The 15,793-nt window shown below is 40.4% G+C and overlaps 1 protein-coding gene across 1 annotated transcript in view; it reads left to right on the top strand.

Annotated features, from left to right (window-relative positions):
• Nucleotides 1-3,847: 3,847 nt before the first annotated feature.
• Nucleotides 3,848-15,793, top strand: part of FBXW12 (F-box and WD repeat domain containing 12) — a 142,488-nt gene continuing 130,542 nt past the window's right edge. The window contains exon 1 of the mRNA XM_067543812.1: nt 3,848-3,951. The gene's annotated coding sequence lies outside the window, so the exon portion shown is untranslated. The remainder of the gene's footprint in view (nt 3,952-15,793) is intronic.

Raw genomic sequence — 15,793 nt, forward strand, 5'->3', positions numbered from 1 at the left:
TATTTTTTCTGCGAAGAAAATGATAGAAAATGCTGAGACTGCAGGCCCAATACTTTTCACACTGTAAATTATTGTACTGAATTGACTCTCCAATGTCTCTAGTGCATTCATTTTGAACCCAGCCTGGAGGTTCAAACTTCATTGCATTGCAATAAGTTATCTTGGGTGATGAAGAAGGCATTTGCCTTCAGGTTGGAAAAATTAGAACTAGAGACATCTCAGCATGATTAGAGCTCATATGTACTGTTGACCTCGGGGCATGCATCAACAGGCAAGAGTCATCAAAGACAATTTATTCATTCTCTTTCTCCAGAGTATGTGGTTATAACAAGGTGAAAATCCCTGAAGTGGGAATGCAGATATACATAATGAAGGACATAATCAATTAGCCAAACCAGAGGAAAGAAAAATATTTTAAATGTCACTGCAATACTTAATACATGTACAATCTCATTATAAACAGTAAAACATCAATAGCTTATTCTAGGAGCTTGCTCGTGTGCCAGGTGATGTCAATGACACAACTCCCATTGAGTTGGTTTGCAGAATTGTGACCCTAATTTGGCAAAATAGGTCCTGTTGTAGTCTATGGGACTACTTGCCTGAGTTCAGAATCTAGCTCTTAATCTGTACACTCTGCATCTTCATACATGTCTTTAAAGCATGCATGCCAATGGCCTGTATAAATAACAGCTTCAGTGGTTATTTTGTAAGCTCTTTGGGACAAGGCCTGTCTATGGGGTTGTTGATGGGTTTTTTTTTTTTTTTTTGGTTTTTTTTTGCTTTGTGCCCTCTGAGACATTCTAATGGAAATAGTGTACTCCATTGGAATCCTTGGTGTCAGTTGACGGCCCTGGAACTGGTAAACCAACAGTTCTGGTACTCTGTTCCAAAACCTACCTGGCCATCTAGAATGAGTTGAGAACTTTCAACTGGGATTTCCATTAGGGTATCTTTCACTGATTTGCATACTTAGGGGCTTGTGAGATTTATAGACATGAGTGACATGGTTAATAGTAGAATGCGCAGTAGCTAGATAAAGATGTGAGGAGACTTGAAAAACTCTCATTCATGAACAGAGGGAGCTGGGGTTCCTTTCTACTCTAAATCAGTGCACAGTCAGCAAAATCCAGATGTAGATTACATGACAGATAGGACATGAACAAGTGCAATATAGCTACCAGGATAGGCAAGTCTATATGTATTTAAGTAGATACTTGATTACTCCTCTCACAGAGAGGATATACAAACTCAAGCCATTTATTTTAAATATCTGTTAGAGCTACAGGAATTAAATCTACAAACTAAATTTTGAAGAAGTCTCCTAAATTGCATCTGCCAAATTTGCATATGTAGCTATTTTCACATGCAGAAAGCCCATGGGCATACTTGGAAACTGTATAATTGTCCATTTACACACTAATTTAAATCCTTGGCAACCTGTCATTGTGGGAGGGATTTCTCATCCTTATCCTACCTGTGCCTGTGCCTGTCCTGACAACTAAAAAGGGTTTACTTACCTCAGCGGTTACTTTGCTCTGATTAAAATTTAACTATTATGTGCTTTGCACATATGATAATAAGCATAGGAATTGACAGATCAAATCAGACCCATATCAGTATGTTTTTTGACTGTGACAAGCAGCAGGTATTTCAGAGGAAAGAGCGAGATGTTCCATAACTCTCCACCGTGGGGTTAATCTTTCCCCAGGCAATTCTCTTCCCCCTAATAGTTACAGATTGGTTTAAACTATGAAACGTGAGGGCTAATGTCCCTTCCAAAACTTCTAATTTTTATACTTACTATAACAACTCTGGATATTCTCATTATCCATATAAATACCCAGTCCCTCTTTGAATCCTACTAAGTGATTGGTTTCAACAATATCATGTGGCAATGAGTTCCACAGTCTAATTATATGTTGTGTGAAAGTTTTTTCTTTTATTGTGGGTTTCGAATCTTCCACCTTTCAGCTTTTTGACTGACCTCCCCTTGTTTTTGCATTATAAGACAGAGAACATAGAAATTCCCAATCTATCATGTCTGTGCCATTCTTTATTTTTTGTGCTTTTATCATGTCGCTTTTTATATGTCCCCTGTAAGATAAATAATCTCAATCTTTTCAGTCTGTTTGTACGAGAGCTCTTCCATGCCCCAATCATTCTCATTGCTCTTTTCTGAATTCCTTCCAATTTGTGGAGCTATATACCTGCTAGACAGAAGCTAAGAGTATCTGCCAAGCTGTACAGAAAACTACTCAGATGTGTGCTGGCTTCTGATCTGATTAGACCTTTTAAAAACTTTGGGACTTGTTTTCAGTGTGTAATGAAAGTGCAGCATTTTATCTAAGAAATCCAATTTTGGGTCTTCTGATTCTTTGATGCACCAGAGGCTCCACCACCAAACATTCCTGGAATTCTTGGTCTCATTCCAGAAATACCACACCCCAGCTAGACCTATCTTTTTATAGGCCCTTTTGGGACTGGTGTGAGATAAATGTGGGATTTTGGTCTCCTGTACATCTTACTAAGAGAGACTGCTCTCATGAAATCATGCACCAACAATATGGATGCAATGTGGACTCTCTACTCAGTGTATTAAAAGCCCTAAACTTGCTGTCATTGCAGGTGATTGACTCCTTACCAGCACAAAATCCATAACTCTGTCATGCAGTAGAAAAAGTCTTAATTCTTATTAAACTTCCATCCTTTTGCTCTGTGGAATGGTGTCCAACCTGAACTTTCTTACTCTAGGGGAAAAAAAATAACACTATGGGCATTTGAAGTAAAACAATTAATCCCATTAAATACTATGCAGCCTTGGTGACACTGACACCATATAAATGTCCAGTTAAAAATTTCAAAACCTTACAGAATTAAGATGTCATCAAAATCATAAAATAATTGGGATATGCAGCATTAGCATGTGGAAAGGGCTTTGGAGTACCCATTAATCAGATGTAAATAAATACCATGTGGCACTTTTGGCAGATTACTTCAGCTAGTGATACTATACAATAATTTATGGAAGTTATAACTTGGCTCCATTTATTACAATCAACTTTCTGGTACTGCAACTCCTTTACTAGAATGTTCCTGCAAAGATTACTACGTCTTTTCTGCAAAAAAGATATAACTTGGGTAGTTTTTATCCTGATGTAGCTAATTGAAGTAAACCCTAGGGTCCATGGGTGGAGGGTACCTTGATTAGCTAAATTGAGGTAAAACTGCCTGTGCTTTATCTCCACTAGGATTTTACACTGAGTGACCTATCTCCATGTAAAACCACACCTTTTCTGCAGTGGAGACATAGCTTTCAGCACCTTTAGCAGAGTGTCATAGCTTCTTAGATTAGAAGATGTAGCTGCTTTGAGGGGATGAATCTTATATAGCTCTTACACTCTTTATAATGGAAGTTTATATTAAAATTTTAGAACTTCACTGACAATAATTTTGAATGTCCTCCTACTGTTCTCCTCCATTCAGATGCTCCATTGAGTTCCCCAATCCAAAATCTGTCCTTGGACCCATGGTAGGTCAGTGGCACCAAGTCTGTATTATCAGATTGGACTGCCCTCTTGAGAAGTGTTGGTAAAATGGCAGCTCTCACTGAGTGGTACCAGCACAGGGCACAGTATTGAAACCGTGACACTTATCTTTAAAATCTATATTAAGAGTTTATTTTGTAATACCATGTCACAGAGTGACGGGGCCTTTAGGGGGAAGCAGCATCCAGTGCACCTGAACTGATTGCATGCTGTCCAACTGGGCTTAAGGGAAGGCACCTGGGCCTTATAAAAGGGAAGACAGCTGCATGTGATTACTAGCAGGACCCTGTGTCAGCAGCGAGAAGGCATCAGCAGGGAAGGCCAGTGGACAAGACCAAACTCCAGGCCAAGTTACTGGAAGAGCAGGCAGACAGATCCTCAGAGGGGAGAAGCCATGCCCAAGGTTTGAATTCTGCAGGAAAGACAAACCCTGAGGGAGGAGGGGCTGTACCCAGGTTGGGAATGGGGTGAAATAAGAAACTTTAAAAAATAAAATAAAATAAAAGGACAGACCCTCAAAGAGGAGGGGCTGGGCCAACAGAAACCAGGTTGAAGACTTTGTAGGTTGGATTTCTATTTTTAAAGATTGTGCAGGACTTAATAAATTGGACTCCAGAATGGAAAAATTTGAATATCTGGACTGTGGGCTTTTTAAGGGGCCGCCAACAGAAAGGGAAACTGAGGCTAGGTGTTGCAGATCCACCACTGGCCAGCAGTTGCCATTATAGAGCAGGCACACCCTTTGGTATACAGCTACTCAGTAAGTGTTCAGATAGGTAGATATTCAGTCTATTTTTTAGCTATCTGAAGTAGTATAGATAGACACATCAGGCTCCTTTTTAAAAAGAAAAAGACTGATACAAAATAGGGCAAATAGGACTAGAAATGGAAATCCCTTCTGATGATATGGTAGCATTTCTTTCTCTGCATGTTTTCAAAGTCTTCATTGGAGCCTTTGAAAGATTAATGGTGCACCTTTCATATTGTCATCTCTATGATGATTAGGGATCTTAAGTGAACTAATTAAATTCAGTGCAATGGTTTCTTATGATGCTTTTCCTAGTTCTGCTTCAGTAGCTGAAAGCTCCAGGACACCAAAATCTGTTCTAATGACTTTTGACACAGCAAAGATGTGTGTCACCAGAGAAAGATAATTATACACTGCCCTCTTCTTAGCAATATACAAAAAATTACCAACAGGTGGCATGCAGAGGGTGCAATTTTTTTCTTTTTTTGAGTGAGATAAAAGAAATCTGAGATCAAAAGATTCTGACATGAAAAAGCCTCCTTTACTGAAAGACTGATTATCAATAATCCATCATGAATAAGCAAAAGGCTGCTTCTTTATTTCTTTCCAACAAAGTTTTATATAACATTTTATATTTCAAGAGCTCATTAGAAAATTCTGAAGCAGCTGTAACTGAAACATACTGTCAGGATGCTGGACCTGGGCCTTTTTGATGCTTTGCACATTGACAACAGTGTTGATTTCTGCATGATGGCCAGCAAGAATGACAAAAAGTACAAGGCACTTTGTTTTGCTGTTCCATTCCAATTTTTTCTGTGACAACAGGTCAACAAGCTGGCCTACTGCCATTGGGAACGATGCTTGGCTGAAAAAACTAGTTTTTTTGTAGCTTTATTACAAATGTCTGGGTTTAAGAAACCTTTGCTTCTCCCACATTAGCACTCTAGACAAATCTTGAATTACCTTTGTGGCAAGCCCTAACAAACTCTGTCACTTTGACCTAATCCAGTTTTCTGCACAGCTGTGCTAAAGTCACCTTTAGTTTTATCACATTTTAATGCAAACAAGGCCGGAAGGGTGCTTGTTTGGATTGAAGAAGCTGTGACAATTCATCTGAATGGGAGCTTCAGTAACTGGGAAGAAAAATGTGACAGGGAGCTTTATCACTGCATTGTACACAACAATCTGAAAATTATTGCTTCTTTAGGGGCCTATTCTCTTATTGAGGCCTAGCTCAGTCTATGCTAAGCAGCTAGACAGAACTTTGAATGGTTTGCCAGTCCTAAAGACAGATTTTTAATTCTATTGTTTGTGGGTATCCCTGACTTTCCTAAGAGGATTCAAAGACAGACTGCAGAACAAGGCAGTTAACACAGGACTTCGCTAGGTCAGGGATGTATACTTTAAAATTCAAATGGCAAAGTACACTTCCCTTAGTACTCTAAAATGATCAAACTCTTATCGTGTTTGCTTTCACATATGTAATCTTTAATGAGCATAAAATGAACTTTCAAAACATGGTGGGTTTTTTTCAAGCTGTTTTAAATATGTTCTCACATTGCTAACTTCTTGCAAAATTGTATATAAAGCAGGCTCGGGAAAAAAATTACAGCATTAAAATGACTGTATAAAAGTAGCTCTGTAGAAACAGAGGCCCATTGGGGGCCCTTAGCAGGAATATTGGTGTGTGTTTTAAAAAGCAAATGGGGGGCGAGGGTGCCTTGTGATGCTCAGAGCCCTAAGCAATTGTTAATCTTCTTATGCCTAGCACCGGTTCTGTATAGAAACACATAATAATTATATTATATATATATAATTACTAAATAAAATGGAAATTTTATATATACAAAATGTACTTGTACTAACTGTATATATTTTGAACTGTAATTTCCAAATGAAACCAAACAAGTGTTAAATGTTGAAACTTAATATCATCACAAAATTGGATGAAGTCATTGGAAACTGATTTAATATTCAGACTATTTGCGATGCACTGTTGAATGAATCTTCCTTTCTGAGGCTGTGGTTTAAAATCCAGGTACTGGGAGAATAAGGAATTGAATCTCCTAGGAGACGGCAAACTGCAATTTAGTGGGATCATGGCATCTCAGCACTATTTGACTGGCTATCTCATAGTTCTGAGTTGAATTGGCAAAGTAGCACGTAATGTGAAGAGTTCACTGTCTATTACACAAGTATAAAGTGCTGTGTAGACACTAAAATACTTGCCTTGACTTAGAAGGACTTTATATGACCTTTGGTGTTGAACAACTCAACTTATCAAATGCATGCAAGAGTTGGCGGTAATGGGTGGTGGAATTTTTAATATGCATATCCGTAAGTGCTGCTGCACCTGCTGGCTCGAAGTGGTTTCTATTATATATAGGATTTACAGTTTGGTTCAATGGTTCTCAGCACTCCCACTTCAAAAATTGTTCCAGCACCTCTGTGCATATCAGAACCCTGCTTTCCTGAACCAATAGTAAGAGCAGTAATAGGATTAGATAGAAGAGTAGCTACCCCTCCTCCCCTCCATCCTCACACAGGGCACTGTACAATAGAGTATAATAGAGATATAGTAAAATATCTCCCTCTTACAATGCAAGCACGTACCAACAAATGAGGACTTCTAAGTTAAAAGGAAAAGGGGAATAGAGCTTTATAGAAATGAGTGCTGGTTCTAAAACCACCTTGAAATGTATCAGAAGGGGGTCCCTCACAGTTGTTTTAGGAGAGAGGAGGGACAAATAATGACAGATATTTAGGAGGGAGCAAGTTTTTCAGCACAGGTCTCACCAGAGCAGAAGTGTGACCACCTGCTGATGACAGAGGTAATGATGGGTCCTTAAAGCGTGGGCAATATGTGAGCAAAGATATGTGTCAGGAAAAGAGTGAAGGAGTAGGTCTGAAATGTAGATGGGGCCAGCTCCACAAAAAGCTTTAAAAAACAGGCAACCAATTTAAAAAATGCGGAGCAGACATAAAATGATCACAATAGTTCAAATGAGCCAACATAAGTAGTACTGCATTCGGAACCAGCTGCAGGTGACAGCACTGCTCAACCAAGAAGGAATTGTATTTAAGCTTCATGGCTGCAAGGGCATGGGGTATTGTCTCAAGGCCACGTCTCTTTCAGTTGCAGCTAATACAAACTGTGCAACTGAAAGATACTTTAATGCCACAATAGATGTATTGCTTTCCATGGAAAGTGCAGGGTCAGACATGACATCCACATTTTCTTATCCTGACTCACCACCCGTGAATGAATATACTCAGGAAACAGGGACATTGAAGAGGAGGACGAAGCTTCTTCACGTTGATTAATTCCTGTCTTCTCAGGATTGAGGAATACAGCCCCTAAGCATTCAGCTGACAATCTTGTTTAAGCATTCTTTCAGGGCAAAGATTGAAGTTGAAGATCCATGGAGCAAGAGATACATGGTTTTACATATGAGCAGCATACTGATGATGATCTCTTTTGTATTTCCAAATGACCTTACCAGGAGACCTCACAACATATTCTAGAGTATAGAACCACACTTTAAATCAGGTCCCTCCAGGAATATTTGGCAGCCATAAATGCTTTCTAGCCACTAGTAGAGGGCTATCTGCAGTGTATTGTAGCCTTGTCAGTCCCAGGATATTAGAGAGACAATGTGGATGAGGTAATATTTTTAATTGGACCAACTTCTGTTGGTGAGAGAGACAAGCTTTCAAGCCACATAGAGCTCTTCTTCAGGTCAGGGAAAGGAACCCACAGTGTCACAGCAAATTGCAAATGGAACAGATTGATTAGCACATATTGTAAAGGACCATTAAAGGTAGAGTGATCCATTAACACCCCTGCAGTTATAGGACAAAAAGCAGGAGTTAGTGGGTTACAGACAGTTGTAATGAGCCATAAATCCCATGTCTCTGTTCAGTCCGTCATTTTTGGTGTCCAGCAGAGTAATGAATTTAAGCTCCTGTGCTCATCTCTTGAAAGTGTTCTGCAGGTTTCCTTTGAGGATGAGGACTGACAGGTCAGATATAGAGTGATAGCTTGTGAAAAGTGTTCACCCACAAGTTATACTCCATCTTTACTCACCCTAATACCACAAAGTTCCTGAAGTATAAGGACAGTCTCTCCAATTTCAAAACCAGTCCCTGCTTGGGATCTGAACCTTGTCCTCTCCACTTTCATGGGACCACCATTTGACCCTTTGACTCCAGTCCGGTTCCTTCCTTCACCTTTCTTTGAAAGTCACCATCTTAACAGCAATTACTTCTGCTAGAAGGGTTAGAGAGCTTGGGACCCTTATGGCAGACCTCTGCATACAGTTTTTCACAAGGATGAGGTTTTGTTATGACTACATCCAACGTTCATACCACAAGTGCCTTCTGAGTTTCACTTTAACCAAACTGTTCACCTGCCAGTGTTTTACCTGAAGCCTCACCACAGCATGGAGGAGACAATGCTCCATTCCCTGGATGTGTGTAGGGCTCTGGCCTTCTACCTGTACAGAATGGCTCCCTTTTGTAAATCTCCAAGTTTGCTTGTCACTATTGCTGAAAGAATGAAAGGGAAAGCAATCTCGTCCCAAATGCGACATGGATTTCTTCCTGCATCATTCTTTCGTTTGATCTTATTAAGAACCCCTCCTTCTCAAACTATCAAGGCCCATTTTATGAGAGCCCAAGTAGTGTTGGTAGCTCCTTACAGGGAATCCGTATCTTGGAGATGTGCAGAGCAGCTACTTAGGGCTACATATACACCTTTACCAGCCATTTTGCTCTAGTCCAGGCTTTAGCTGCAGATTCCTCCTTCAGTTCAGCAATCCTCCACTCTGTGGCACAGCATATTTCCTCACACCCTCCTCCTCAACAGGCGATGCTTGGGAGTTGCCCACAGTGAATACCCACAGGGACCAGCGCTCAAAGAAGAAAGGAAAGTTACTTACCTTATGGAATTCTTGGAGATGTATGGTCCCTGTTGGTATTGACGACCCATCCTCCTTATCCTCTGCTCAGATTATCATGTGATGCTTTTTAGAGTTGGAACTGGAGAGGAGGTCACACATTCCTTTTATGCCCTTGGTTGAAAGCACGAGGAGGTGCAAGCATAGGCACAGACTAACAAACTACTATTGAAAAGCTTCCAGTCCTGGCCGCATGGAGCACATGTGCACCCACAGTGAATTCCCATAGGACCACACATCTTGAAGAACGCCAATTATTATTATAAGGTAAGTAACTTTTCTTGAGGAAGGGTATCCTTTGAAGGATGGTCAGCATCTTGCCATTGCTAACTCAGGTCTTTGGTAATGAATGTCACAATAACTGCACAGCTACCGTGTTTACCTTAAGCAACAAGAATGTAGAAGGGACAGAGTCAGAGAGCCAGTTGAAGACCTTGGAGGACACTGAGCAGCCTTACCAGGTATTCAATCAAATGCAGCCATTGGATGACATTCCAATGGAAATCTGCAGCTCTTATCCTGAAGGCTGGAGAAAATAGCCCAGACCTAGTCTGTTTATTTGTGGAGAATGTCATGAGTTCATCACAATAATCAACTGAAGGAAGTACTGTTGGAGCAAGGCAGTTCAGAGTGTCAGGCTGTTCATCAGCAGAAAGAGTTCAGATGGACAGTTTCCTTGCAGTGTCCTTGGCTGAGAACAAGAACATTTTTTTTATTAGCCTGAGTCACAGCTCTTCTATACATCTGGACAAATTCCATGTTAAATCATAACAACCTCTGTGCATCACAGGCCAGGAGGGCATGGTGAAGAGCCCATCTCTAACAGCTGATAACTGTTGGTGACCTGATACAGTGGATGCAAAAAGGCAATGAGATATGTTCCAGATAGTGAGGAGAATACAAAATCTGAATTTCAAAAGCTTTCAAGACTCTGATCTAATACCCTAGATCTGTGAGAATGCCAAAGGAGGTGATCATCTGAGCATGCAGCAGGAGTGACCCAAATATCTGAAATAGCTAAACTCAGACTCGCATGCAAGGATGGGAATCTGCAAGAGTTCTCTTTGATCCTTTGCCTAAAACCCAGAGGGTCCATCCATTTCAGAAAGCCAAATGCCAGCCAAACAGAGTTCATGTTGGGACACACATCAGGATACCCTTGGACACTAGTGCTAGCCATCATTCATGGATTAATGTCAGCTGAGACAAATCAACTGCGAGTGTTCAATCCTGCTAACATAGGTGGTCTATAAACCCTAAGAACCATAAATCTGATTCTGTCCCAAAGTCAAACTCATGAGCCATATGCTTGAATAACTCATCTCCATGGCTATCCAGCTCATGCAGGATGAAAAAAAAATTAGTTATCCTTCACTCATTTGTTATGCATGAAGCTAATGGATTGCCATCTAGAAACAACTATGTCAAAACTGGGTCTATGGCATCATCCGACCAGGTCACAGTGATATATGTCCAATACTGGTGACACAGCATGATAGAATTCAGAAATGTGTCAGCCTTATTCACAACAGACTTAACCCAACTAAATCTTTGTCATGGTGGAATCCATCATACTTATTTTATCTTGACCATATGCATTTTTCTCCATGGCAGCCAAAAGAACCTAAAACTTGCCTGCTTCCATTCCGGAAGTTCACCTTTATCTACAGAGAACTGTTCTAATAGTATTATCAAACCCAATAGTTCAGTTTCCTTACCCATCCACATCACCCATCCCATAGCCTCCAATGAGACCTCTTCCACCTTCAGCAATCATAGACAATACTGACGAAGCACAAACGTGGGAAACAAATTTAAAATGGGTGCACAACTCACAAAGGTGGGAAATTCTCACTTTCTCTCACAACCCATCCAATCACTCTCAACTATAAATTCTAAATAAATCTGAGAGAAACCAATTGTAAAATAACACACTCACTAACTCCACACCTATTCTTTAAAAAAAAACTATTTTCAGCACAGACTCACAGTATAAAAATTAACAACGATTAACCCAATCATACTTGTAATTGCTTCAAAAACAGAAGCACCCTAGAGGAGGAGGGAAAGGAATGAGACTTCCTTGCACATTGACTGCTGTTAGGAGATGAGACTATCAAGAACATGAGCTTTCAGTGAACCTGTGACATGCAACTGCAGTTTGTCCACTTGTATGGTGTCTTGTGTCTCCTACACCGCCTAACATTTTGCCTGTGTCACACATCAGTGTTCTGAATTGGTATTTTCTAAAATCCCACTATGACAATCCAGAGTGCAATCCAGACCAATGAGGGGCTGTGTCACCTCTGCCCTGCAAACTCAGGTGCCTCATGATGCTTTGCCACCTGGGCTGCTCACAAATAGCACGCAGTAACATCTGAGTATCTGTGTATAGCTTCAGCCTGCCACCCACACATCAGTCACACTCTGGTTTCCACCAGCCTTGGTTACCACTTGCAGGGTGACCTTAGTACATTCCCAGTCCTGGGTTTTCCCCCAAGATGTGTTTTCTGCACTGTCCATCCCTTTCCTGATGAGTCCAGATATATTAGGTCTATTGCCCTTCTGAGGGGATCAATATACAACAGTTTGCTGCCCTAAATGGAGTTACTCACACAGTTCACACTGGATTAATTTTGATTAAAGAATAAAACAAGTTTATTTAACTGCAAAGAGAGAGATTTTAAATGAGTACAAGTATAAGGCATTAAAGACAAAAATGGTTACGAGAGAAATAAGGATAACATTCTTCCTAGTACTAAACTTACCAAACTAGACTGGGTTCAAGGTGAAGACATTTACCACATGTTTCCAGTAAAATAGCTGACCAATCTCTTGGGCCAGGAACTGCTCTCAAAATCCATTGGTTGTTTCCTTGGTCATCTTAGATGAAAAGGAGAGAGATGGATAGGGAGAGATAACTTGGGATGTTTTTGCACCTCACTTTGAAATGCATTTTCCTGAGGGTTACCCCTAGATTAAGTTCATTTCTGCTGTGAGGTTGGAGTCAAGGAGTCTGGTGGTGAAAAAGGTTCCATGTTGTTTGCTAAGACACAGATCTGTTTGTTCCTGATCCCCTTCCTTGCCAAAAATGGCCTGTTGATAGGTGATTGCCCATCATCTTTGATGACACCTATCTAGAGGCGTCAGCTTGTCCTTTGGTTTTGAGAAACAGATTTACCCACTCCCTAGTCTTGTCTGGTAAACACATTTCAAGTCATGATTTCAGCTTATGTTCATATCTTTACACATAAAATTATATACATTTTCACCATGATATTATTGACCAGCAAGTTATTAGTTTTCAAATGATACCTTACAAGGCATATTTTGTACAAAGATCATTACAATGGTGAATGGGGTATGCATTCAGAAGTACATTCTGTCATACAGATGTCTTCAGAAAACGTCCTTCTCAAAACTATCAGCTCATCATTCGCAAATAAAAATGATGATTCACAATATGGCACATGGACAAACAGTAAGGAGAGATCAATAGCTGGGGGTAGGTAGGTCTGATGGATTAGGTAAAGGCCCCTAAAATGACCAGTTTGCGGAACTGTATCCTTGATATACAGGAACAAGGTTTTTCTAATCTTAGCACCATCCATTTACATTTTGGTCATTTTCCAGGAGACGAATGCATCTCCCCTCAAATTCTGACTAATTATATTGGGTAGATTGGCAGTTACCTAAGCATAGGCCTGTATTCCCATGCTCAGTGAGACCTTAACAAATCTGGTTATACCCACAATATCACTACATACAAACCACTGTTATGGACACTACAGTGAGATAATTGACCACAAAATGAGTTATGTGTCCCAAGCCAAAAGCATAATGAAAATCAAGGGCCAATTATCTTGCAGTAGGAGACTGGAAGGAGTCTTTTTTGCAAGGGAGTCTATATTATGAGTCTTACCCTTTTAAAAAGATAGCTATTTTTAATATTGCAAAGGATTAATTCTTTTTCAACAGTATGTTTTAAATCAGTTGACTTATTGTTGTGATAGAGGCAAGGTGGATGGGGTAATATCTTTTATTGGACCAATTTCTATAGGTGGAAGGTACAATTTTTGAACTATACAAAGCTCTTCCAGTCTGGGGAAGGAAGCAGACCTATAAACAGATCTGGGGAAGGAAGCGCAGGCCTATGGAAGTGGAACCTAAATACCTTTGAGCATCTGGGCCAGGGTCCTACAGGTTGCTGAGCATCTCCTGTGAGACTGAGCATTCACCAGCCCTCTGCAGAAAATGCCAAACATGTCAAAGGATTGGGCCATTAGATCCCATAGGCCTGTCCCTGTCAAAACTCTGACTGATTTCAAGGGGACATTTTGTGTGTGTAAAAACTGAGGGTTCTGGCCACAGGTCCATAAAGATAAGACTGATCATAATGGTTAATTCATATATGTGATTTAATAAGATCTTAATATAAAAGTAGATCAAACAAACTGCATCTACAGAGGATTGTATACACAAAAAGATTGCATTTAATTTAGAAAAATGTCTTCCTTTGTATGTCTTTATTTCAGTTAAGGATCACGTTTTCTCTGAAAATGGACAGTTTGTTTTCTTCTCTTGATTTTAGAAAATTTAACTAACTTTAAAGGAAAGAAAACAAGCTACTGTTTAGATTTATGCCTAAATTTTGTATATGGCTTCACTTTTATTTTTTTTATATATATATATATGCCTATTTTTCAAAGATACTGGTACTTTGATACTAATCTGTCTATAAGGGACTAAGTAAATTAATGAAAGCAATGCCGTATGACAGGGATTGAAAAACCCACTCACCTATCTGTGACATTTAGAAAGATTTCTCTTACATGTGGGAGGCTGCTATATTTAGTCCTCAGATTACAGGTTGAAATCCTTCCATGGTCTTGTGAACCATGGGCTGCAGAATAGAGCCCTAGAAATGTCAGCTGGGAATGGGAAGCAGGAATTTCTTGTAACTCCTGATAGAAAGGGACAAAGCAGTTCACACCAGGGAAAAGTTTGCTTGTCAGATAGGTTGGGTTTGCTGAGGTTGTGGACAAATGATGGCCAATACTTGGTTAAGACACACAAAAATGTTAACATTAGAGAGTGAATTTGGGGGGCCATAGCAATAGTGGGTCTCGAGATACTTTTGCAAAGTGATCGATGGTACCATAAATCATTGCTGCATGTGTGTTGTGGCATTAGAATTGTGGATTGGCTGATGCTTTGTTGTCTTTCTGGGAATTTCTTGTGCATACTGTCCAGTACCAGAAATTCATTTACAAATTTTCTATGTTCAGTGCATGAGTAGTAATTGTGGAGAGGTGTGAGAGAGAGACAGATGCTTTGGAACTAAGGTGGGCTCTGACTGGCTAAAGAGGCTTTCACTGAATGTAATTATCTCCCAATCACCACACATGCCGGGATTATAAAGACTCTGCACTCTCTAGCTCACCACACCTTGTCCAGACAGTTCTCTCTCAAATATTCATATAGGAATCAAAGAAGTTCTGTAATCTTAAGCAAATTTCTTCTCTGTAGCTGTCTCCTTTCTTCCCACTCTCTCTCTCCCTCATACCCTTCCTTCCCTGCAACCCTCCCCTGTAGCAGGACTTCAAACAAATAGCCCTACTATGGGCCTGAAGTCACTAAGGGTATGTCTACACTACAATGTTAGCCCAGAGTTTGAACTCAGGCTCAAGCATAATCCTCCCTCCCCCTTCATTTATACACAAATCATGCTAACCCAGGGTTTGGACCCAGGGTCCTAGAACCCCATTTTTGGTGGAACATCTGAGCCTGAGGCAAGCCGGGACCCAAAGTTCAAACCTTATTGCTTTTCAGTGTAGACGCAGCCACACTGGACTTGTGCTCTGGGAGTCCACCAAAAGTATTCCACAATCTCATGTGGACATCTTTCACTGTCCTCTGGGTAGTCAGGTTCGGTGGATAGTCAAGTTTTCCCATACTGCACCACAAACAAAAGGCTTGAGCAGCCACGTTTTGGAAAGGTGATAAGAAGTCTGGGATATGGGTGGTTTAACTCGGGCCCACATAATGCAGAATAGACACTGGAGCCCCAGGTTGGGGCCCAAGGTTCAACAATTCCTAACACAGGACTACAAATGAATCTAAATGCTCATGCCATAGGTTAACAAACTTGAGGGTCTGCTAACTTGTGTTCTTCTAATCTTAGGAAATATCTGTACTGCAATGTAAGCCATTGCAGGGTCCCAGAGTTTGGGCTCCAGCCTTAGCCTGAACATCTACACTGCAATTTTACAGCCCTGAAGCCTGAGCTAGCTGAGGTGGGCCCAGCCACAGGTGTTTAACTGCAGAATAGACATACCCAAAGAGGCCTGAGTAAGCACTGAAGGCCTCCCTTTTGAAGCCTGGATTAAAGGAAAAAACTATTGTGGTGTTTTGCATTTGTTGTATTGCAATGATTTGCATGTGAAATTTGCTCCATTAATTAATAATCTTTAGCCCTGCAAATACATCCTGAGATCAGAGAAGTGAGCTGTTTCTGATTGCTCCTGTCTTGCACACAA

The sequence above is a fragment of the Emydura macquarii genome, unplaced genomic scaffold (genome assembly GCF_026122565.2).
Source record: "Emydura macquarii macquarii isolate MOO-44397 ecotype Brisbane River unplaced genomic scaffold, CSIRO-AGI_Emac_v2 contig_968, whole genome shotgun sequence".
NCBI lineage: Eukaryota > Metazoa > Chordata > Testudines > Chelidae > Emydura > Emydura macquarii.